The sequence below is a fragment of the Dermacentor albipictus genome, unplaced genomic scaffold (genome assembly GCF_038994185.2).
Source record: "Dermacentor albipictus isolate Rhodes 1998 colony unplaced genomic scaffold, USDA_Dalb.pri_finalv2 scaffold_21, whole genome shotgun sequence".
Taxonomy (NCBI): domain Eukaryota; kingdom Metazoa; phylum Arthropoda; class Arachnida; order Ixodida; family Ixodidae; genus Dermacentor; species Dermacentor albipictus.
In genome coordinates this window covers 1124679-1150628 of record NW_027225575.1, presented here as the reverse complement: position 1 = coordinate 1150628, position 25950 = coordinate 1124679, and the positions used below count along the sequence as shown (strand labels likewise).

Genomic DNA, 25950 nt, shown 5'->3' with positions numbered 1-25950 from the left:
AACAACTATCTGTGTCCTGATAAATTGAAACCTACTAGGAATAGCCACAAACTTAGCCTTTCACCATTTCAACCGCATATTAACCTATTTAAGTATAGCTTCTTTCCTCATACAATTGAAAAATGGAACTTCATTACTCCCAGGTGAAACTTGGTCACTGCCTTTAGAGAAATTTTTGTTAAGTTAACTTGATTCATGCTGTGTTTTTTTATATTGATTGTATCTTTTATTTTGAAGGTATCATGTTTCTTAAGTTGCTGAAGTTGATTTGTGCAGAAGAATATTTTGTTATATGCAGTGTACAAACCCACTCCTGTGATAGCCCAATTGGGCTGCAGTATGTGAAAATAAAAATAAATAAATGAATAAGTGATTAATCAGCTGATAGGGAATGAGCAAAAACAGGGCAACAGCTATATTGTCCTACTTCTGCATGCATTTCCCCAAGGCATTGCACATCACCACCCTTAATTGCTCGACTAATTAAGATTCTTGACACAGCTAGCATACTGTTTCATGAGTCAGTTGAGTGTGAACCTACCTGTTCGTGAATTATTGAAGGTTCACCTTGGTTTCTTAGTTTACAAATTAATTTTAATTCGTTTATTTTTGCATTACGAGTACAGTGCGCTACCATGCATGTATTTTGTACACTTTTGCAGTAAGCAGGTGTGAAACCATGAAATATATTCTTGTAGTGCCCTGTGGTTCTGGGTCCTTTCGGCTCCTCTTACTACCGGTACCACTAGCCGTTACCACCAGTGGTGCGGCCGTTATGTCGATACCGCTGAAGTGCTTTATTGAGCGATATGTGTGAACGTGACACATGCGGCTTGCCCGTAAATCCGTGCGCGTGCGGCGTCAACAGAAACACGCCGCTTTTCTTTTTCTGGTGAAAATGGGGCACAACATCGAATAAACGAAGCTTTTCACAACACGTTTACAAACGGACAAACACGAAAGAATCACCAATCTGACTCATCATTGACATGTCTAATTGACCAACGATTTGGCGGCTGTCCATTGTATTTGTTAGGTTGTTAATTATGCTGTTTCTCACTGGTCACCCAAGCGAGACTGTACTAGTAATCATGCAAGCCGTTCGTTTTCTTGCATTTCGTGACTCGTCCGGCTCCTTTTGCCGACGAGAAGCAGCCTAACACTCGCTCCATCCCCAGCAGCAATACTCTAGAGAACGAAATATTGTCCCTCTATTTAAACCCCATTCAACCAGGTTCAGTGCCCTCAATATTGAGCCACAATATGTAAGGAATATCGTTTGAAGGCCGCAGGCCAGCTGACAATGGACGTAAATCTGAGGGGCCAAAGAAACTAGACCAAAACATTGTTTGCCGTGAGTATTTTCTAAACAGCATGTGCCTTATATCTTAAATAAATAAATAAATATAAAGAAATCTAGACTGAAATAAATAAATATAAAGAAATCTAGACGGACATATGTTAGAACTTTGTTTCGTTCCGTCCATGTTTAAGCTCTTCTAGGTGGCGCCACAACAGCTCATCGAAATGCACCCGGCGCGAATTCGAATCCACGGCGAGATTTGAGCGCGGGAAGCTGCTGTATGCCGGTATGCCGGGGTAGGCTAGACAGCTCAAAATTCTCTGTTTGTACTTACGAGGCAGCAGTATTTGACAGAAAATAATAATACTTTGATGCTCTTCTCACGCCTACAAGCGAGGGCAGCGTGATTAACAACACAGCGTAATGCGCAACGGTGAACGCCAACGAACTCCACCACCAACCTGGACGAAGCATTTTGGTAAGTTTATATTTTATTTCTTGTTTGCAAAGTTTGTCATAGGCAAACAATTTTTTTTCTTTATTTCTAAAAGGATCGCATTTGACTTCGCTATCGTGAGTCTCGCGTCGTGAACAACGCCTTCTGCGATATCCAGAACGTATTCATGTGCTCAGTGCGCATGCATGATGTAAGACGATACTACTGATATGGAATAAGCAGAACTGTGTAACCTCTATATCGTACACGGGGGAAAAGACGCGAAGATAATATGTCAGTTAAATAAAAACGAAACGTCTCGTTTTTACTCGTCCTTTTGTTTTAGTTACTGTATATTTTGTTAATGTATCGTCATATGGTTTACCAGCCATGGCCGGACTTGGTGCTCTCGTTCTCGCGTGCAAATGTCCCGGTTTGCTGAGGGGGCACTGTGAGCAGCGCCAGACCTTACGCCAGACAGGGCGCGATTCCCCCGGTTATTGAGTCCCTGGCCAAAAACTTATTTCTGGTATAGGAAAAATTTTCACAGCTCTTCACTATACCCACCGTGGTTGCTTATAGTGGCTGTGGTGCTGGGCTGCTAAGCGCGAGGTCGTAAGATCGAATCCCGGCCACGGCGGCCGCATTTTGATGGGGGCGGAATGCGGAAACACCCGTGTACTTTGATTTAGGTGCACGTTAAAGAACCCGAGGTGGTCAAAATTATTTCGGAGTCCCCCCACTATGGCGTGCCTCATAATCAGATCGTGGTTTTAAAAGGTAAAACTCCATGATTTATTTTTTTTTACATCCGCACTATGTGTCTTGATATGGTCTCCCTTGTTTAAGCGTGTTGGTACAAGCCTTTACCTTAGTTTTAGCTTTAAGATTTGATCATATTCTCTCGGTACGTAATGCATTTATATACAACAACCGCGGATAGAAGCTGCGACTGTTTGAGATCGTAGCGCCTTTCCTCTAAGTTGTAGTGATTAGATGTCATTGGAGGTGTCTAAGGTTGGAAATGCTTTTTTTCATCCTTCACATTCTAGAATACAAATTTATACTAGGGTAATTAAAACTTGCAAAATGCAGTGTGAAACTTAATACTAAACTGTATTTATTCAAAGAAAATAAACGATATTTTCAATATCCCTCTATAATAGCATCATCATGCACTGTGGACACTGAACCGGTTCGAAGGCACAAATTGACTGAATGGATTCTTGTCTTGCTTTAGCATAACTCAGTTTGAGCATGAAAGAAAATGTACAGGTGACAGGAGGATGAGTGCTAAATTTCAACTGGTGTTATTCCATGACCCTACTGCACATTATATGCGCCACTCATAGCACACATGAGAAAAAGATTGAAACAACAACCTTACTAGAAGCATATGGCTGCAGTTCATTGAAAATGTGCCGACCAACTTAGAAAGTAAAGTTCCTTGTCTGATAAAGATAGGAGGGTGTACTCACGCACATCCTAATGTATTTGGCAATGGCATTGGCTTCAATAATCTCGCGCATCACTTGAGTGCGACTGCGTCCTATGATGACACATTCTTTAAAATAACTAGTTTGCATCCACAAGTCTTGCAATGCATGGCAAGGGACCTACTTCAATAACTTTTATGAAGGTTGTAACTATGCTTGCCCAAGCAATCATTGATACCCCTTCCCGTCTGTCTAATGTAGATGCCCTGCACGACAAGGGAAACTTGTATACCACAGCTCAAGTGCAATCAGCATGCCCGTTCATGTCTTTTTTCCAACCAGTGTGTCAAAAGTTGTGTAAAATACCGGCAAACATGCAATGACCAGTACGTCACTTGACATTTATTCTGCGATACTCTGCTATCTCAACTGCAGGTTGCCAAGAATTAAAAATTACCAGAGGACACTACTCGAATGGTGTTGATGGACACCTTGATGAGTGTTGTTCATGGCAGCCAAATATTTCTCGTTCAGTGTGCACGAACATGTTTCATTAGCTAAATTTTTAAATTTACCTAATCAATGAGAAGCGAAAAAGTTTTGTATGGTGGTTACAAATGGCCGGTAACAGCATTTAAAACAGCCTAGGATTTGTGAAGACTTCCTTTAACGAGAAAAAGCCTGTGAAATAACTAAAAGGTGAAAATAAACTGTCCTGACCATGACAACGCTTCAGCACACCAAATATTGCATCAAGCTCTCCGCAAACTTTGCCAAATAGGGGCACTGGGAATGAGCAGCTGCAGTTTTTTCTCGACATGTCAGTAGTTTTTGGTGTGCAAGTACAGTCCCTACCAAACACGAAGTAGCGCAATCATGGTAACCGTTCACTTTGTGAACCTTTACAAGACTGTGCCCCAGGTTTGCACATTAGTAATATATGCAGTATGCTGATGGCGATGTTTCCGTCTGAGACCACTTACATTACTGATGCGGGGTGCATTGTCACATGAATTACTAAAGAAAAATTTGCGTGTTTTGTATTTTTTTTGTCGGAAAAAAGAAAGACCACACTTGACCTAGGTCGTTGTAACACTGTTATCGGTCATTTCTCGGCGTATTCCACAATCTTTGCATTGGCACCGTGTTGGATAAGTAAGAAAATAAACATTCGTTACAATTACATATTAACTGCTTGTTCACCACGAAAAAAAAAGAAACTTCAGTAGCACTAACATAAGTCTATCAAAATAGAGGGGGCGATGTTCACGGAAAGCACTCATTTATTTTTTTCTTGGCCACAGTTAGTTGTCACATCCAGTATGTAATTTAATGGTGGTTTTCGAGAAACATGTACAGGTTTCCTTCTTAGCTTCATGCTAAAGTAGGGTGGGTGAAAATTTTTCCTGTCATGAATTTTACTTGCCTTGCAGGCTTCCGCAGAACTGATCTGCCATAATCAAATAGTGCTCTGTAAAGTAAACTAAGCAACACCTTTTCTTCATATGCCTGTATTTCACTCATTGACCTTTACCAAGCTACTCATGTAAACATGTATTTACTGCTCCAAAACGGGCAATTCATGCTCCAGTGTGTCAAATTTGCTGCTCTCAGAGCTGCTCCAAAACTTCTTTGACTGCTTCCATCCCTGCATGAGTGGCCCATATAATGTTTAACGAAATTATGACTGGCATCCCAGAAACTTCAACATGTTAGCATCCGTCTGCCAAAGTGCCTGCATCTCAACATTTTGGTTAGAACTGATCACTTTATTTGCTGCAGGACTGAAGCTGCCTCGATATCTACAATACATTGGATACTACGTGCAGGATAATGAATGGCTACCTGAACGATGCTTGAAGCGGCAAGCTCTACAGTATCACTTATGCTCCTTTCCATGGGTTGGCAAGAGGAACCGTGGCACACAGCTCCACAGGCACCTGTGCTCTTCACTACCTTCGGAGAAGATGCATTGGTATGCTGTACATATATTTAAGTGTGGGTTCCAGCTGCATCTCTTGCACTGTCATTTGATGTGCAGGCAGAGGAGTTGCCTATTGGGCGCAAGTGTTGGTTAAAGATACAAAAAGGAAGGTGCTTCTTTGAACACTGATGACCCTGTCCTCCACTTATTTCTTTTCATTTTCTTGTTACCTTATTTTTGCTGGTTATATAAAGGTCGCAGGCAATTAAACCAAGAAAAGCATTGGTGTAATTAGCTGTCGTTAAAATTGAAATGTAGAAAATATTGAAAGAAAGTAATGAAAGCAGACAAAAAGACCTTGTCTCTGGTGGTGACTGAACCCAGAACCTTTGCAGTACACACGTGATGCGCTACCAATTGTGCTGACTTGGGTATTTATGTGTGGTATACGTGGCCCTGGGAGTGTTAGCCAGCGCCATTTAGAGCCGTGGTGGGCAGATGTGGAACATCCTTTTTTGCATGATGGTGTCGTGTAACACCTGAACTGAAGTGAACAGGCATGTGGTTAATAAAGCCATGCATGCTACCTTGAGGCATCAAGGCTATGAGGTTTCAGACCCCCGCAAGAATGAATGAGAAGGAAAATGGGTTTCATTTTTTTAAAATCACGTCCATATAAAGCCAACAGGCTTTTCTTTGATAAAGGTGATTATTCTGCCATTTCACAGGAATTATTCGCTCATTTATCTGTTTTTGATTATCTTTGTGAGAATTCTGATGTTGTACAAATGTAGTCTCTTTTTAAAACAAGTTACAGAACTGACGGAAAAGTATGTACCGAGTGTCCATTCAGTTAGGCTGAAAAACTAAGAAACCATGGGTGAAGCCTAGTATCCTGAGGTTAATAAGGAAAAGAAGAGTATATAACGCATTCAAAAGAACACAAAGCAGTTATCAGTTTAAGAAGCAGGTCAAAGTAACTAATGAATATAAAACTAAAGTTCACATTGGAAAGGGTCCGTATTCAATCGACTTAATGATAATATGAAAACAAATCCAAAGCTTTTTTGGAAATACGTAAGAGGATGCGGATCTGACTCAACGGGAGTAAATGAAATTGTTCACCATCATAAGGTCCTATCCGATGATACAGCTAAGGTAGCTTGCTTTAATGATTTTTTTATTCTGCATTGCTTGCCCAAAACAACCTTTGGAAAATTTCATGTGAGAGCTGAGCCATGATGCAACCTGTCGAATTCAGTGTTGGTGGTATCGAATCATTGTTACAAAGTATAGATGAAACTAATGCCCCCAGCCCAGATGGTATTTCTCCCCGCATATTGAAGTGCTGTACCTGGCCAATCGCATCTTACCTCTACCTAATGTACACTAGATCTCTTTCTACTGGAGTGCTGCCGGATGATTGGAAAATGGCACATGTAGTTACGGTTCATAAGGGTGGTCCAAAAAAATACGTAAACAATTATAGGCCTATCTCTTTAACATCCATATCCTGTAAAATATTAGAGCATATTTTGTACAAAGAAATAATGTTACATTTATTACAACATAGAATATTAATTGATAATCAACATGGTTTTCGCAAGGGACTGTCCTTTACAACACAGCTAATTGAATTCTATCACGACTCAGTGGCTCAGGTGGATGAGAACGGGCAAAGTCATTGTGTCTTAGATTTTCGAAAGGTGATTGTCATGGTTTCTCACTCATTGCTCCTTCAAAAACTTCATGAGGCAAATGTTAAGGAGTGTGTAACTGGATTGCCAATTACTTGTCGCAGCATCGGCAATGCATAATACTGAACGGTGCTACTTCTCCTTGTGTCGAGGCCACATCGAGAGTTCCTCAGGGGTCTTTTTTTAGGGCTGCTTTTGTTCTTAGTTTCTATTAACAATATTCCTGCCGGGATATCTTGGCGTTTACGCTGGTTTGCCGACGACTGTATAGTGTATAAAAAAATAAAAAATAAACAGGACTTCATCGATGTGCAGGTTGATCTTACTAACATTCTCTTATGGTGTGAGAAGTGGAAAATCCAACTAAATAAAAAAAATGTGTTCATCTGTTTTTCACGAAAAAAAGAAAATTATAGAAACGCGTTATTTTTTGAACACTGATATTATTGACCAGCAATATATGTATAAATATTTGGGTGTGATGTTTTCAAGTGATTGTTCTTGGAACGCACATGTGAGTAATGTAGTTGCAAATGCTGCCAGAGCGCTAAATTTTATTCAGCGAAATTTGAAATCAACTTTTGCCCTAAAGAATACTGCTTATATTTCATTCGTTCATCCGATCTTGGAGTATGCGTGTTGTGTTTGGGACCCTCATCAGAAAACCTTGATCGACCAAATCGAGAGAATACAAAACAGAGCGGGAAGGTTCGTTCGTGGGTGATACAAGCGGGAGGAGAGCTGCACTGCAATGAAAAGTGAGCTCGGATGGGAAGCGCTCTCGTCTCGCCCATGGAAACTGCGACTAAAATTGCTATTTAGCATATATAATAACAAAACCGGAAATAATAGAGACACCTATTTTAAACCACCGCACCATGTATCTAAGAGAACAGATCATGACTTTAAAATTCGAGAATACCAAACTAGAACGGACCTTTATGCTGTCATTTTTTGCCCAAACTGCAACAGAGTGGAATCGATTATCTTGTGACCAAGTGTGCTGTGTGAATGAAGGTGTGTTTTTTTCGAAGTTGTAACCCCCCTGCTTGCACGCTCCCGGGCAGTGCGGGATAAATAATAAAGGCACTGAAGCCAAGAAAAGCATAGGGGTAACTAGCTGTGGTTAAAACTGAATAGTTGAATTCGCTCTGCAGCCATCTATCAAATTTCACTGCAATGCATTATCGTAACTCAATGGGCAGCCCATTTAAAAATTATAATTCAGAAGACTGCCAGAATTTCAAGAAATGATCAGTTAGCAAGAATGAGAGTGCACGCCTTTCTAATATTCTGTGTATTTATGGCTCTTATTCGTAACTTTTCTGCTGTGTTATATCAGTGTTTTAATTCGAACCAAGACTGTGCTATAATGTAGCAAAGAGGTTACGGTCTAGTGGCATAAATGTGCATGTTAATGAGAGGGCAAATCATCTCGACATTGTTAACTGAGAGTTGTTTAAACTTGAGCAGCCTTCCGAAGTATACTTCTTTTGAAGTTGCTGCTCATTGAGTTACCCTGGTACACTGTGTTGTGTGAGCTACTGCAATGAGATGGTGCTTCGTACACGGTCATGTAAGATGCAGAACAATGCCTCGGGGAGAGTGGACCAGACTGTGTAAGCAGAGCCGGCATGTAGCCGTACGTGTTTTGCATATGCGACCTAGTAAACAGTCCCCAGTTAGCACTTATGTTTTGTCAATTATGTATGCTCGTCATCCGGCCACGACATGGAGGCAGCGGTGGGATACTCGACAACGCTGTGAGAAGTGCACCACGCAAGTAGAAGTCTACACATGCAGCGCAGTGCAGTGAATACGAAACTTTGCTACCCATGGCTTCGCCTACAGTTTCCACAGCCCAGCACGCAGCTTCGCTCAACTCGTTCATCATCGAACTGCCGGAAAAACTTGATTTTTGGCGACCCGAGGAGTGGAAACAGTGGTTCATGAGATGGGAGTGCTATAGAGCCATCTCCAGACTAAAGAAGCAATACAGCGAGACGCAGGTGAACACACTCATTATGCCATGGGTCGTGAAGCAGAAGACGTCCTAGCCTTGCTCAGGCGCTGTGATGCTGAGAAACTGGACTACAACACAGTAATGCAAGTGTTCATAAAAAATTTACTGCCATGGATGAACGTGTTATACGAGTGTGCAAAGTTCAACAGCCGGAAGCAAGACGCGCATGAGACAGCCGATATGTTCATCACTCAACTCTTCAGAATAGCTGAAGCCTCTGAGTACAGTGCCCTGAAAGAGGAACTGATCTGTGATAGACTCGTGGTCGGTCCTACAGACGCACAGGTAAGTGAGAAGCTGCAACATAACGCCGAGCTTACTCTAGAAGCCGCTGTCAATGCTGCTCACAACATGGTGACAATCAAACAGCAGCAAAAGGACCTACGGCCACAGCTACAGTAACTTGAAGCTGTCGACACCATGCACAGCTTCTCAAAGAGCAAAGGAAAGTCAAATAATTATCGAAAAAACCAGTGTGACCAAAGTGCACAGACATGCAAGTGGTACGGTTCAACAGAACACCTATGGTTAACCATCACACACTATGTGCCCAGCGAATGGCAAAACATGCAGTGCCTGCAGTAAAAAGGAACACTGCTGCCGTATGCTTTTCTGCTTCCAAAAAGCAGAACAAAAAGCACATATCAAGCTGTTTTGGAAGAGGTTTACTTGGACAATTAACTGACCAACAGGATCCTGGGCCATGGAAAATCAATGTGATGGTCAATGGCTTGCCAGTGAAGTTCAAGGTAAACACTGGTGCAAATGTAACTGTAATGCCAACAAGCCTCTACGACGAACAAGTCATGGGCAACATGAAGCAAGCAAATGAACAGCTGCTCGGACCCAACTGGACCAAAATAGCAACGGTTAGACTTCACTGCGACCCTGTGCTGAAATGGCTGGTTGTGTCAAGAAGAAATTTATGTAATAGACTAGCTGCATGACGCACTTTTTGATGTCCCGCAATCAAGTCCTTCAATGTCCTCTAGGGGTGCGATCTTGTACGCGTTCCAATATAGAACGGAGGCGGTCCGTTCCACCGAGCCGCACACGGTTGGTCAGTTTGAACGGTGAAGAACGCCATGACGTCAATTGTGAAGCGATATCTACTGTCAATCATTCCGTGTTGTCTGCTATCGGACGAACGCAACGGAACGGACCGCCAATTTCGCGACGGAAAGAACGGACCGCCTCCGTTCGAGTTTGGAACGCGTACAAGATCGCACCCCAAGTCTCCTAAAAGTAGCAGAGTCAGCAGGCAAGGTCAGTGACTCAGCCAACATTTAATGCCGCTACCTCTACCTGGCTACAGACCGATTACAAAATATCGCTACTCCTTGATGCCAAGCAGTGTGCTATTATGTACTCGAGGCGAGTACCTCTGCCCATGTTGCCGAGTGTCCAATGTGAGTTGGAGAGAATGGAAAGTCTGGGTATCATCATAAAGGTCAAAGAGACCACAGAGTGGCGTGCACCTATGGTAGTTGCGAAAAATAGAGGCAAGCTTCAAATCTGCAGTGACTTTGGAAGGTTGAAATAGAACTTTCTGTGAGAACGAGTCTTAGTGCCCACCGTCGATGATTGCCTGGCCAAACTCGCCGGAGCTGCCTGGTTTAGCAAAATTGACGCAAGGGCCGGTTATTGGTTACTGGTTACCTGTGTCCTAGAGGTACAACACTTTCCTGACGCCAATTGGCCATTTAAGTTCCTCCGATTGCCCTTCGGAATTTCCACAGCAACTGAATTTTTGTACAGGGAAATGCTAACACCGCTAGAAGGCCTGCACGGCCAAGCCTGTGTGCAAGACTACATAATAGTGTTTGACCGCACGAAGGCAGAACATGATGCATGACTGCACAAAGTACTTCAGCGCCTGCAAGCAGCTGGCATCACCCTAAACACAGGAGAGTGTGTACTACACCAGCAGTAAAAAAATCGGGCCCCTTCGTTAACCCCCTTCTTCATTACATAATGCGGTTCTCGAATCTGGCGACATTGGTGCCTTCAGGTAGCATGTGTGGGTTTATTGACCAGTTGCCTTCCCCCAAAAAGATCGCATACTCGTGATGCCTGCGGCAGAAAGGATGCTCTACATCCCCCGCCAAGGTTTGGAGTCGTGGCATTGGCTAACAATCCCAGGGTTAGTTCTAGTAGTAACATAAATATCCCAGAAAAATTGATGGGAAGACGGTGCCATGGTAGCTCAATCGGTAGAACATCACACGCGTAATATGAAGATGTTGAATCGTTCGCGAACTGCGGGAAGTTGTTTCTTCATCCACTTTCAATTTCATTAATTTATAATTTTTTATTTCAATTAGTAAATACAAGTAATTTCCTCTGTGTTGTCCTTGGTATCTTTGTTTGTAGGTGTCTTATGATATGATTAATAAAAATCGGGCCCCTTGGTTAACCTGCTTTCTTCTCGTTCATAACATAACAAGGGTCTCGAATCCGGCAACATTGAAACCTTCAGTTGGCATGTGGGGCTTTACTGACCACTTGCCTTCACCCAAAAAGATCATGTAATTGTGACGCCTGCAGCAGAAAGGACGTTCCACATCCATCGCCAAGGTTTGTGAGCAGTGGTGCTGGCTAACACTCCTAGGGTTAGTTGTAGTAGTAACACATAAATACCCCAGGAAGTGGATGAGAAGACGGCGCTGCTGTAGCTCAATTGGTAGAGCACCGCACGCAAAATGCGAAGGTTGTGGAATCGTTCCCCACCTGCGACAAGCTGTTTTTTCGTCCACTTTCAATTCCATTAATTTATAATTTATTTCATTGAGTAAGTATAAGTGATTACCCCTGTGTTGTCCTTGGTGTCTTCGTTGGCTTCTTATGATATGATTACTAAACATCGGGCCCCTTGGTTAACCCCCTGTCTTCTCATTCGCCAGCAGTCTGTGGAATTCCTTGTACACATTGTATTGGCAAACGGTATCACTGCTGACCCTGAAAAGGTCAATGTGCTGTCAGGTAGCAGAACCAACAGACGAAGGATGTAGAAGTGTGTTCCTTCTTGGGATGGCCCGCCACCTGGTCTGTTTTTTCCAAGGCTCTCACAGCTCACAAAACCATTACATGATCTGCTTCACAGTGATGCTTAATCCATCAAAAGCCATTGACGACGATACCGGTGCTCACCCAGTACAACCGTTAGTCTTCTCACTGTGTCTGCATATGCATCATCCTACAGTCTTGGGGCAGTCCTACAAGAGACAGAAGATCGTAGGCTTGTAGTTGACTGTGCCTCAAGGTCCCTCTCTGACATAGAGACATAATATGCTTGTATAGAGAAAGAAGCACTGGCAGTTACATGGGCCTGCAAGCATTTCCGCTGCTACCTGGTAAGTCTGCAGTTTCATGTAGAAAGAGACCATAAGCCGCTAGTGCTTCTGCTGTCATCAAACTGCCTGGGTGAACCGAGTCCACATCTGCAGTGGGTCCGAATGAGACTGCTGGATTACCCCATTTCCCACATATTTGGCAAGGAAATATGCCTTGCTGACGTGCTCTCAAGGAAACTGCAGAAAGAAACAGGCAGTAGCAGCCCAGGGACCATCAGCGAGGCCATCATAGAACACGAAATTCTTACAATGGAACTGCCGTGTGCCTCCCAAGACTTGCTAGAGAGGATAAAGGCCATGCAAATGAATGATCCCGTTTTAGCAAGGGTCAGGGGCTACTGTACGTCATGGCCCAAACAAGTTGCTGCCGCCAGAAGTGCAGAGGTACGCAGAATTTATCCATGAACTGACACTGGTGGATGAAATTTTACTCAAAGGCAGTTACGTTATCATCCCACTGAATATGCAAAGTGATGTGCTTTAGTGCTTGCATACTGGTCGTCAGGTTCTTGGAAGATGTAAGGCTTGAGCCACTCAATCAGTCTGGTGGCCAGATATTAACCAACACATCCAGAGTTATGTGTCAAAACGTCCTGTCTGTCAATAGCACTGTAAACCAGACACAGCCTGTGATACACACTCCACTTTCAGAACACCCATGGGAAGTGATTGGAATTGATCTCTTTGAGAATGGAGAGATTACCTCGTAGTGGTGGACTATTACTCGCGCTTCTTTGAACACATGAAGTTGAGGCATACTACCACACAGAACATAACTCAAGCACTGAGCCAGATCTTCGCTCACTTTGAGACACCAGCTATTATATGACAGGGCAACGGTCCTTAGTTCGCTTTGGCACAATTCAGCATGTTCGTCAAGCAATGGGAATTATGCGATGTAACCAGTAGCACCTACTTACACCAGAGCAACGGTGCTGCAGAAAGAACTGTACAGATGGCTAAGCAGTTGCTCAAGAAGTCATCCAACATTCAAAAGGCTCTGCTTGCTCATCATGACCTCCAGGCAAAGAAGGGCTCACACTTGCTGAACTCATAGGAAAATGCCTCAGGACCGATGTGCCAGTGGCACCAAGAATGCTGAAGCCACTAGGGAACACTAGGACATTCAAGGAAAGAAATGAAGCATATACGGTCAAGCAGTGCAAGTAATACGAGTGGCAACACAGGACTTTGGAAAAATGGCAACACAGGACTTTATTCCCTATTCAACCACAGACTGACCCTATTCAACCACAGACTGCCCCTATTCAACCACAGACTGCCGTCCATATCCTGTCCGGTGCTGCAACAGGGACAGTAGTTGGGCCAGCTCACACTTAACGTTCGTATGCGGTGAGCACAGCTAGTGGTCTCACTCGATGCACAAGTAAGCATTTGCAGCCATCGCAACCTGGAGCATTCACAAGAAGTGGACGTAAGAGTTCGAAGAGCACGTGAGAAGTAAGAGCTCCAAGTCTGCTCAACTTATGGCTGGGGCCACTCTAAAGCAAGGGAGATGTGTGCGCCACCGCAACAAGATGGCGCTACATACACCATCATGCGAGATGTGGAACGATGCCTCTGGGAGAGCGGCCCAGACCATGCGAGCAAAGCCAGCATGTAGCCTTGCATGCGTTGCATATGTAACCTATTATACAGTTGTCACTTAAAAAAAGTGTTGTATGCTCGTCACTTGATCACGACACATAGCTTCCGACAATAGCGGAAGGTGCATTGTCCAAAATTTCTAGATATGCTTGTGCCACTTCATCCTTCAATACATATGAGAACAGAAATCTTTTAAAATAAAAATCGATGCGACATAAAATGAGCAAAAATCCGTATAAGCCAGTTTGTTGTGTAGAGTAGTGGATGTCAAATAAGGAAAAAAAAAGGCAGACTGTAAATGGAAGGGATTGACAAGGCGAGGTTTTGAGTTGTGGTAGAAGGGGAGAGGAAAGGGGCTACTCATGTTGGGTTCTTTCAGGAGTTGAGATAAAAACCAGAAACACAAAAGAATTTACATGCAGTGGTAGGCATGCCAATCCAGTGTGCCATGTTTTCTAAGAAAGCAGGACCTATTCATATAATCTCTGGAAGTTCATAAAAGAGGGGGAGGGATGAAGGATTGCAAAGAAGGGAACAGGGTCAAACAAATTGAGGTGACGCAACCTGTGTAAACCGAAAGCAAAAAAACATTCATACACATACTTGTGAGAAATAGAAAAAAAATAAGAAAATGAATAATTACACAGTCACTCCCACTCTTTGATATTAAGAGCTTATGATATCAGTTGTGCATTCGTGTTTCTACTCCCAAAAATATATTTCAAGTGAGGGATGACAAGTGCATGTGTTACAATGCTCACCTACATTGGTCTTCCTTTGTTTTTATATTCTGCAAATGTTCTCTTACCCTTTCATCAGTGCAGCGTCCAATTTTGCTTGTGTAGAGCTTACCAGAAGTAAGAGGTTATTTGATAAACCATTCAAGTGGCACAATTCATGAACGGTGTTGCATGCCTTTTGTTAAAAACAGCTGTATTTTTACACTCAAGCATGGGAACAAAGCTTAGATGGCTTCTTCGGAACCAGCGACACAAATGGTGCCCCATATTTGTCATCAAACTTCTTCAGTCAGTGCAACTGCTGTGCTCTGAGGCAGTGCCTCTGGCTGCTTCAAACTGAGCGCTTTTGTCTTTTGCTGCTTTCAACTCCTGAAGCTCTTGCAGTAGGGATTCTGAAATTCCGATGATGAGTGAGGGAGGCCAGCTGCTATGAACCTGCCAACCTGAGCACAAAAGCTATTGCGCATTGTGTGAATACACATTTTTAGAGCCTATTCAAGGCACATTGGGGCAATAGTTGGTTTAACATGGGTGTAGGCTGGTTCATACAGTAGCTAACCATTCTTCGCTCTTGGTTGGTAACTTCGGGAAACATGCTTTAGGGTGACCATCAAATGTTTATCTAAGATATGCAGTGCATTGTCAATAGTTTAATGAAGTTGAGTCTGACGAAGTCTTGTCCGGTTAGGAAGAGTTAAGGGAAAAAACAGAACCGACACTGACCAAGGTGAAAAATTATCTAAAGCACGTGGGAGCTTTGCTAACAATGCTTTCGCCATGCGTGTCTCATGTGTAAAGGTTAGTGCTTTTCCATGCTCATTAAAAAGATTTCAAATGTAATCTACTGTATTCTCATGTGTCATATTGGAGTTAGGTTGTAAAAGAATTAAGATATCGATGTATTTAAAAACACTTAGAACCATGGCCTTGTCAAATATGTAGTGATGTAATGTCACAAAGCACAGGAGCATTGCGATCATCACACCTCAATACCCCTACTGCAAAAGCTTAAATTCCAAATGCAAAGAAATTTCACTTTTGCTAAATTGGTAATAAATGAGTAGTAAATACTACTGTAGTGATCTTGGCAAAGCTGCGGGGCTGGTAACTGTCTAATTTTCTTTTTGGTATTCTTTTAATAGTGTATTAGCAGATGACGCATGAACCTGGTGGTTAGTGGCTATGACGAGAGTCCACATCACCCGCCGTGGTTGCTCAGTGGCTATGGTGTTAGGCTGCTGAGCACAAGGTCGCGGGATCGAATCCCGGCCACGGCGGCCGCATTACGATGGGGGTGAAATGCGAGAACACCCGTGTACTTAATTTAGGTGCACGTTAAAGAACCCCTGGTGGTCGAAATTTCCGGAGTCCTCCACTACGGCGTGCCTCATAATCAGAAAGTGGTTTTGGCACGTAAAACCCCATAATTTTTTTTTGAGAGTCCACATGGCCTCCAGGTTTTTTATCACACTGCAGGCAGCTGCAGGTGGTCCCTTATCTCGTAGGCCGCAGTAAGGAGCCCTGCAATCTGAGTCATGCTTCACTGCCAGTTACTGGTAATTGTGGCATTCATTTCAGTCTCGCTATCAAGAATGCTAGAAGGCTGTTTTGTATTTACACTGTTTGAATCATTTTTTATGCAGCCCTAACTTTTGTTGTAGTTGGGCTTTAAGGGCTTTAAAACAGCAAAAGCCAGCAGTGCACACACTTAAAAGCAGCTGAAGCAGCTGGAAGTACTGCCTCATGAGCACCAAGTGACGCACTCACTGCAGAAGGTTGCCTGCAAGCATGGGCTCTGAGTTGTGCTGTTTGGTGTTGCGCTGCTAAGCCTGAGGGTGAATGATCAAATTGTAGGTGTGTCAGCTGCATTTTGATAGGTGTTAAATGCATGTGTGCTGTGCATTCATTGTATGCACAGTAGAGTAACCAAGGGGGTAAAAATTAATCCAGATTCCGTCGTACTTCATGCCTCATAATCATATTGTGGTTTTGGCACATAAAACTACAGAATTTGGTTCAATTTATTAGTTGGTGCTCTTTGATTTTCCAGTTCTCTAATTTTCTTGCTTAGAAAAGCTCTGTTCTTGCTATATATGATCAATTTATTATTATGAAAGGCTAACCTTCAATCTAACTTAACTCATTATTTTCCTTTAGTGTCCCTTTACCGTGCATTAAAAGCATGGAACACTAATACTTTTGCATTAATTTTTATTTGACTCGTGCTCAACAGCTAGATGGCATAGAAGCTGAACTACTACTGTGGGCTTCAAGTTGATAGGTTGCCATATAAAAGCTTGTCTTCTTTTAGAGATAAAAACACCTCAGCCTAGTTTTCTGTCTTTAGATCGACTACTGAGAAAGGCAAACATCGCTTGCATGATAGATAAGTGATTAGTTAATTGTGCTCAGTTTTTGCCCCCACCCCAAAAAAGGAAAGTGAACATAATTGTATATTTTAGTTGCAGAACTTGAAACTAGGAAGCGAAATGCACTTAACCATTTCCCTACTGAGGATGAGCAAGGCTTGTCATTTAAATTTGTGCCTGTACACCTAAGGCTGCACTGGGTCTATCAGAAGTAAAACCATAAAGTTCTGCTTTGCTGTTCATAGGGTTGGCTCCACTACGTACTTCTTTTTAATGCATGATGATACCACAGGGCAGTATGTTTCTATACTGGCAGCCAACTTTTCAAAATGATGTCATCATCTAGTAGAAATTCTGATTGAGAACTCCCGGAGTCAACCTCACAAAACAAAAAATGCAAATCCCTAGCTACTCACGTCATGGCTTAGAAATAAAAATTAAATTCAAGGGTTTTGTATCCCATAACTACAATTTGATCTTAAGACATGCTGTAGTGTGGGACTTCAGATTAATTTTGACCATCTGGGGTTCCTTAACATGTACCCAATGCACGGTACACAGGTATTTTTGCACTTCGCCCCCATTAAAATGTGGCAGCGCTGTGGCTGGGATTCAAGCCCTTGGGCTTAGTAGCGCCGCACCATAGCCACTATGCCCCCACAGCGGGTATGCTATGGCTGGTCACTTGCCAGTTCTCTATGTGCATTCTGCTAACTGCTAAAAGTCAAAAGCCAACAAGGAGACACTTTGTGTGCTAAAAACATCCCTCAGGTGATCGGAAGAGATGTTCTTGAAGGGAAATCAAGACATGGTGTAAATACTGCTGCATGGCACTGTGCAATATTCATTGCTTTGGTCTTCAGAACAGTCAAAGCCAAGTTACACGGGCATTCATCAGTTATAGTATTTCTGTTTTGGAGCAAAGAACACATCTTTTCAGCTAAACTATTTCCTTCGCTTCTAGTAACCCACCTGAACCAGCAGAAGTGTGCTATATGCGACAAAGATAAAATATATAAAAGATACAAAGAACTTTTATGTCCCTGTTATATAGCTCACATTGTATTACCAGCATCGTTTGGGCTAATAACATTACAGTGGACAACATATATTATGGCAGAGCTTCTGTTAAGCTACTAAGTCAGACATACTAGTAGACATATAGCACGCAGAAATGGGCACAAAGAAACACATTGAAAGTGCTCGCACCAAGTACCACCCGATTTTATTCTTGGAGGGAGTGCAATTATAGCCACATTCACTCTTTTTGGGATAGTGATGAGTCTGACTGGTCCAGTGATTTCATTTTACCTACTCAGTGCCATGTACAAGCGGCAATGTTTTCATCAGCTTGGTGTGAGTGATATCAATTTCTGAACAAAATGATATCTGAGGGTGCAGTGAGCAGAAATTGGGCAGAAGTTGGTTTCCATGGGTTTTAAAAATGACCGTGCAAAGTGAGGTGGCTGCAGTGACAAAGGTTGCCTGTCCAGTGCAAGAATCCCATATCATATCAAAATGTCATGTATTTGTTCATCTGAAGTAAAGAATAGAAGCTGGAAAGCTAAAAACTCATGTTTGAAGCTTCAACTTAATACTAATGATTGGTAGCAATATTTGGGCCCCTAGCGACCTGTTTAGAAAAAAAACACTTTTTTTGCTTACTACTCTGCGGTTTACTTATCGTGCCGCACCTGCAATAACATATAAGAAGCCAACAAACACTTGCACCAAGAACAACATAGGGGAGCTTGCTTCAGGTTAAATGAAATAACGAAACAATAAATTAATAGAAATGAAAGTGGATGAAAAGACAACTTGCCGCAGGTGAGGAACGATTCCACAACCTTCGCCTGTCGCGTGCGATTCTCTACCAATAGAGCTACCGTGGCGCCGTTTCCCGTCCACTTTCTTGAGTATTTATGTTTCCTTGTAGAACCCTGCGAGTGTTATCCAGCGCCACGACTCACAGACGATAGCGGTGGACGTGAAACACACTTTCTGCCGCAGGCGTCACGAGAACGTGATCTTTTTTGGGTGAAGGCAACCGGTCAAGAAACCCACACATACTACTTGATGGCATCAATGTTGCCGGATTTGAGACCCTCGTTATGTAATAAATGAGGAGAAAGGGGGTTAACTGGGGGCCCAATCTTTATTAGTCATATCATAAGAAGCCAACAAACACTGACACCAAGGACAACATATGGGGAATTACTTGAGCTTAATAAATGAAATAACGAAAGGCTGAATTAATGGAAATGAAAGTGGATGAAAAAACAACTTGCCGCAACTTATGGGATCGTTCCCTACCTGCGGCAAGTTGTTTTTTCATCCACTTTCATTTCGATTGATTTATCGCATCGTTATTTCATTTATTAAGCTCAAGTAATTTCCCCTATGTTGTCCTTGGTGTCAGTGTTTGTTGGCTTATGATATGACTAAACAAAATTGGGCCCCGCAATTAACCCCCTTTCTTCTTATTTATTTCTTCTCTATTGGTAGAGAATCGCACGCGAAATGCAAAGGTTGTGGGATCGTTCCCCACGTTCGGCAAGTTGTTTTTTTATCCACTTTCATTTCGATTAATTAATCATTTTGTTATTTCATTTATTAAGCTCAAGTAATTTCTCCTATGTTGTCCTTGGTGTTAGTGCTTGTTGCCTTTTTATGATATGACTAATAAAAATCGGGGCCCTCGGTTAACCCCCTATCTTCCCGGAAGAACATGTTTCATGGAGGATAAAAAAAAGTACGATTGACTTTCTTCCAAAATATGTGCTTCATGTAGACTGTTTCTGCATCCTTGTCTGTTTGCAACCTAAAAACATGAAAGTCAGCTAATAAAAGACAGCAGAAAGTTGTAAACAAACTGCGAATATTGCAGTAAGGAAACTCTTCACAAAGAATAGCTCATAAAAATAGTTTGGAAATTTTGCTGGTTTTCTCAAAATAAAATTGGCATGGAAAAGGTTAATCTTGTATGGGGCACTAAGAAAAGTAGCGAAACAAATTACCGTATTTATTCGAATCTAGGCCGATAGTTATTTTTTTTCAAATAATCATATTCCTAACTCTAGGGTCGGGTTAGATTCAAGGATTTAAAGAGAAAAAAAAACACTTCAGTTTTTCATTGAAACTGCTAAATATGGTACACAGCTAGCGCCATCTAGAAAAGTCAGTATCGCAGCCGCTACTAGCCATGCCAGTAGCCAGCCGTACACAAGCGAGGTTGCCATTTTGACCTGTGTTGTGTCGGCCGTATCATTGTGCGGCGTGGTGTTATTGCTATGGCACCAAGCAGGTGACACTACAGTGCCGCTTTCAAGCGAAAAGTTGTGATAGCTGCAGAGGCATCGTCAAACCTTCAAGCCGAGCGGGACTTCGGCGTCGACGAGAAAAACGTCCGTCATTGGAGGGGACGACAGCAGCTCTTTGTGTGCGCCGGTACGAGGATGGCTTTTAGCGGACCAAAGAAAGGCCATTACCACGAAGTGGAGACAGTTTTGGCCAATTTTGTCTGGACGCAGAGGCAGCTGCCCTTCCAGTGACAACAGAAGTGCTCCATGCGAAAGCTAGGGAGCTTTCGAGGGAGCGAGGCCTAATGCCAAAGGATTTCAAAGCTAGCCGGAGCTAGCTTCAAAAATTCATGAAGCGCTTTGGCTTCAGCCTCCGACGTCGCACTTCAATCACCCAGAAGCTGCCAAGCGATTTCGAAGAAAAGCTGATAGCTTTCCAGTGCTACGTGCTGCGAAAGAGAGAAGTGGCAGGCCACAACCTTCGGCAAATCGGCAACGCCCACCAGGCGGCTGTGTATTTTGATATGCCAGTGGCATACACAGTGAATGAAAAGGGTGCCAAGGAGGTGAAGGTGTGCTCTGCGGGCTACGTCAAGCAGTGCGCAACTGTGATGCTGTGCTGCACAGCTGATGGACATAAACTCCCTCCTTATATGATATTTAAAAGGAAGACCATGCCTGCTCAAGAAACTTTCCCAAGAAATGTCATTGTGCAGGTAAATAAGAATGGATGACGGGTGCGATTGGGGAAGAGTGGGTTAAGATTGTGTGGCGATGGCGTCCAGGAGCCCTTTTGACAAAGAACTCGCTCCTTTTGTCGACTCCTACCGTGGGCACTTGACCGACAATGTGAAGGCTGCACTCGCACAAGCGAACACGGACCTCGCTGTCATACGGGGCAGCATGATGTGCCAGTTGCAGCCACTTGATGTCTGCATCAACAAACGTTTCAAGGATCGTCTGCTGAAATATTACACGGACTGGTGGACTGACGAAGACCACATGCTAATGGAAACGGCCGCATCAAACGTGCATCACTATCGCAGCTGGTGGGCTGGGTAGCTCAGCCTGGAACGACATCCCAGGCACATTGATCGTGCACGCCTTTAAAAAGTGCAGCATATCTAATGCACTGACGGTACCGAAGATAGTGCACTGTTTGAAGGTGACAGGGACAAGGGACACAGCGAAAAGTCTAGCAGTGACGACAACGTTCAATGAGCTCTGCACATTCAGATTCAATAAATGCTGTTTGCATTTTGTGAATGCTGTCCTCTCTTTTTTTGTTCAGCCTACATTCGAGGTAGTATATTTTTTTGTTGGCTTCGAACTTTAGGGGGTCGGCTAGAATTGGGGTCGGCCTAGATTCGAGTAAATATGGTAGACACCTAACGCAATGTGTGTAATGAATCTAGGGTAAATGCTCTACAAAAAATTACATGTTTTTGATGAGAAAGAGAGAGTAAAACATCTTTATTAATAATATTTGAATGGCAAGAGCAGTGTGGGAGGACTGCTCTCGCCATTCAAATATTATTAATAAAGATGTTTTACTCTCTCTCTCTCTCGTCAAAAACATGTACTTTTTTATAAAGCATTTACCCTCGATTCATTACACATTGCGTTAGGTGACTACCGTATTTACTCGAATCTGACAAGAGATGGTGATTATTTTTTGACACATGTCGATCTTTGTTTGCTTATGTGGAAAACCTCAATCATGTCCTTCTCAGCTCTGTCAGGGCTCTTTGCAACTAACCTTATGTGCTGGCTGGAAGATAGGGAAACACCCATGGCTCATATGTGCAGCCAGATGGCTACTGTAGTTATTCTTCATGCAAGTTCTGGGTTCACCAACTCCCTCATTGAAACACTGATAATGGTTATGGTTAGTAATACTCGTTTCCATCCAAGAGCAAAATCAGCTTGTAGTTGGTGCTGGTCCGGTTGATAGGTCTTTCTCCTTGTTTTTTCATGCTATCATACTTCTAAGAATAAATAATCTTGCATACTATTGCTGAAAGCTGGGAGAGTTGGTTATTGGCATTAGGAAACAGTTACTTGACTATAAGATGAAGCACATGAATTGCACAAGATGAGCATTGCACATGAACTTGTTTTAGTATATGAGTGCGATTATATGCATGCATGAAAGGCTCACATTTGCAGCAAGAGTTGACTGTACGCGACATATAAGATACATCACTCATTCTGTTTTGCGTGTACCATACATCTTTTTCAAGTAATCAATTTTTCTATTCGAGATTTCAATAGAAGGTGTGCTGTTGCATTTATCGGTTTGTCTGGAAAGGCCCTTATATATCAGTGTACACTTTTAGCCTTATATCTTCTGAGTATTTTGTGCTGTTGTATTTTGCCATGTATTGACATCTTTTACAATGTCCTGCAAGTTTTTCAGACCTTGCTAACCTGCGCAGAATGCTCAACCTGTCTTTGGGGCACCTTTGAGTGCATTTAATGCCTTCAGCGGAAAGTGTTACGTAGGATAAACCAGTATTTGTGTTAATGGCAGGCTGCAGGAGCATCGTGCACAGATGTAGATGGTAACAGTATGTGGATATCTCGCAAAACATTGCAAAAGATGCCAAACTGTGCCAAAATTTGACTGTACACATGCACTTTGCAAATATAAGGCAGGGAAGTGCAGATTTGCATACTAGGCCTTTTCCATCCAAGAAACCAATAACTGCATTAACAAACCTTCTACAGGGGTCTTGAATAAAGAAGTTGGTTACTTGAACAATATGATGTATGACATGGGTGCATCATGAATCACAGTTTATATGTCGTGTATTGTGAAATTTCCTGCAAATGTGTCGTTTTTATTTATGTAGTCATTGTTTAGTGAGGTCATTTCATTTCCCGCACCCATTCTCTGCACATCATGTTGGTATTTTGTTTTGTCTTAGAACTGTAATTATGCTTCATAAAACCTTACATTGCTAAAATTTGACTTTGGGGCAGTTTGGTCTTTTCATCCACGTTCTTGTTTTTGTCATTTCCCTTACCATGTAAGCATTTTTCTGGAACACTTGCAGTATTTCGTCATGCTCCTGCGTTTAGAAGCCAGATGTCTGTCTCTGAGTAGCCCAAACCACTTGAAGCATGCAAATCTGATGCATCCTCAATGGAACTCCATAGTGAACGTATTGCTAAAATATTCTTCAGGGGATGAAGCACTTCTGTAACTGCCGAGTTTTGCAGCAATAAAGAAGCAGAATGCTTGCATCTGTGTAATCTGTATTTAACTTTCTTTGTATCATCTTTTATCTGACTGTCTGTCAGCATGGTAACATTGCATATTGTCTTCTTTCTTAGCATTCATAGGTTCCAAATTGCTCCTATGTTTTTGTCCTCACATCTTCTGCAATATCCTTCACCAGAAGGACAACTACCAGTTCACCTAATTTACCACTTTTACAGGCAACCAATTACCCATAATAGTAGTGTAATGCCCATTGCTTAAAAGCTCCTAAACAATTTTGCACATCTGAAAGTTTCTTGAATTCATGCACGCAGGTGCTGTTTGTAATATGGCTGAATGCTCAAGTGATTGGTTTTTCAGGCCAATGTGAAAGAAAAACCCCAGTACCTGTGTCGCTTTATGATGTTGACCTGTATTTATTACGTTGGTAAACTATGTGCACTCTGAAGATATGCGCATTACTGCTGGTGTTTTGTATAATCTGTGTATAATAAGACAACACATTGTATTATCAAGAACACATTCATTTTATTAGTTTTTTAATGTGTTGTCATTTACTTTCATTGTTAGTACTGCTAGGCATCCTAATACCTAATTAAAGAGCTTCTGCAGATATAGAGTTGATTCAAAATTTCAGAAACTTTTAATCATGCAGCTATAGGTTCTTTCAATGATAAGCTCTTTCTTCAATACAAAATAGTGGTTCCTAAATTGGTTATTCGTACCTACAAACCACCCTAGCTGGATGAAAATACTTTTCAGAAACTGCTCGAAGGTCTATTATATTTAATCAAGTCAGATAAGAAGATGCTCTTTGCAGATACATAACATTAATGGTCCATCTCAATTAATGAAACATTCTGGAAAGCCTTGTGGTCATTCATAGAAACACTTGTTTGTAGCTTTGTCAGTGCCGTAATGTTTCAGCCTTAGTCTACAAGATAACGATGCTCACACGATGTGAAATTTTCACAAAGTATTCTGTGTGTGCATTCTGCAACATAAAAGGAAGAGGTCTGAGCACTGGCCAAAATAGTTTAAAATAGTTATTTGCATTTTGGCTCCCCCTGGGAGTCTTGTTCACAAGGCTCCCGTGATGGAGCCAAAACGTAAATAACTATTTTAAGCCATATTGGTCGGTGTCTGGACCTCTTCGTTTTAGTATGCATCATCCCGACCAGACGGGCTTTTGTCATACTCTCGACTTCATCCAATCTGCAACTGTACAATGCGTTCGTGTTGTCCACTTCTCTGCTCTTGTGTCTGCACACCTCACCTTTTTTTTGCATAATGAATCCTTAGCAACTAGATCAGCTTTCTGTCCTAAGGTACAATGGGCTGTAATTTTTCCTAAAATCTGAGGTGGCCAAGATACACTTGGCGTGATAGCATTGAATGGCCCAGCACTGTTGAATAATTCGTGATGCTGTGTTTAAATATTCATGTGGTGTCAGTTTGCAATACAATAGTACATAATCTATTTACGTTTGGTTTTTCAGGATGCTCCCTATCATGCACTGCCATCTCAACAGTACCATGGCTTTTTGTGTGGATTCCTTCCATTTTGAATGCCACCACTGCTTGCACAGCATCACAGCCTGCCTGCCTTGATCTTGCGGAAGAAGAAAATACAAAATGCCTATTTTTTTAAATGCGTGCATGGCTCCACGCAAGACACCACCTGGCGTCGGGGTGTTAGGGCTTTTTGCAGAGAAAATGTTTGTAATAATGCCTTGTGTGTGCCCTAGTGGCTAAATGTTGGCCTCTTTGCCTGTGTAAAAATTTCACACTTATGGATACTGTTAAGGGTTCCTGTATTATTGTTATTACTTGCAGTTTCCTGTTCAGGATTCCTGTATTGGAAATTTTTGTTTCATTATAAAACTAAAAATTATAGTTGAATTGCTGGTTTGTGTGATATGCAATATTCAGCCGAAGGTGGTCAGCAGAGTTCGAACAAGCGTTATATCAGGTGGACAAATTTTTTTGAGCAGGGGACTTCTTCGTTAGGGTAACAACTGTTTTCCTTGGCATTATTTATATAGTTCACTTTTCTCCACTTCATGGATATCCAGCAAAATGACTGAGTGCATAGGGAGGGTGAGGCAAGTTTAAATGCTCAACATGGGGATTTAGTTAGGATAGCAAGGTGTGTAGAAGTAGGGGAGTTTGGGAGGTTGCTGACACCGATTTCTATGAGTGACCTTGTTGTTTGTGTCAATGTCGGTTATATAATGCGAGGCGTCTTCTGAGGCAAGAAACTTTGAAAAAGCTCCTTATAGCTGTGGAAATTCAGTACGTGCCCCCTGGGGCTACCATTGGTGTGTCACTGTGGCCATTGGTTATCACTTGGGGCCACTGGGTAGATGCAGCTCTTCAACGAACTTTTTTTACACAAACTTGTGTATGTACACTGGGTGTGTGCCACTGCATGTGTACCACTCTTTAATGGACCTCTTTGATGCTGACTTAGGTCATGGGGCATCACAACAAGAACCTACGTAGTGGCATCTGTGTATGCATGTAAGTGAGCTGA

At 42.4% G+C, this 25950-nt stretch overlaps 1 long non-coding RNA gene across 1 annotated transcript; it reads left to right on the top strand.

Annotated features, from left to right (window-relative positions):
- Window positions 1-1704: 1704 nt before the first annotated feature.
- On the top strand, window positions 1705-25150 carry LOC135908030 (uncharacterized). The gene is made up of 3 exons (XR_011509806.1): window positions 1705-1781; window positions 4958-5150; window positions 24914-25150. It is a non-coding gene; the product is annotated as an uncharacterized lncRNA (long non-coding RNA).
- The last annotated feature ends 800 nt before the right edge of the window (window positions 25151-25950 follow it).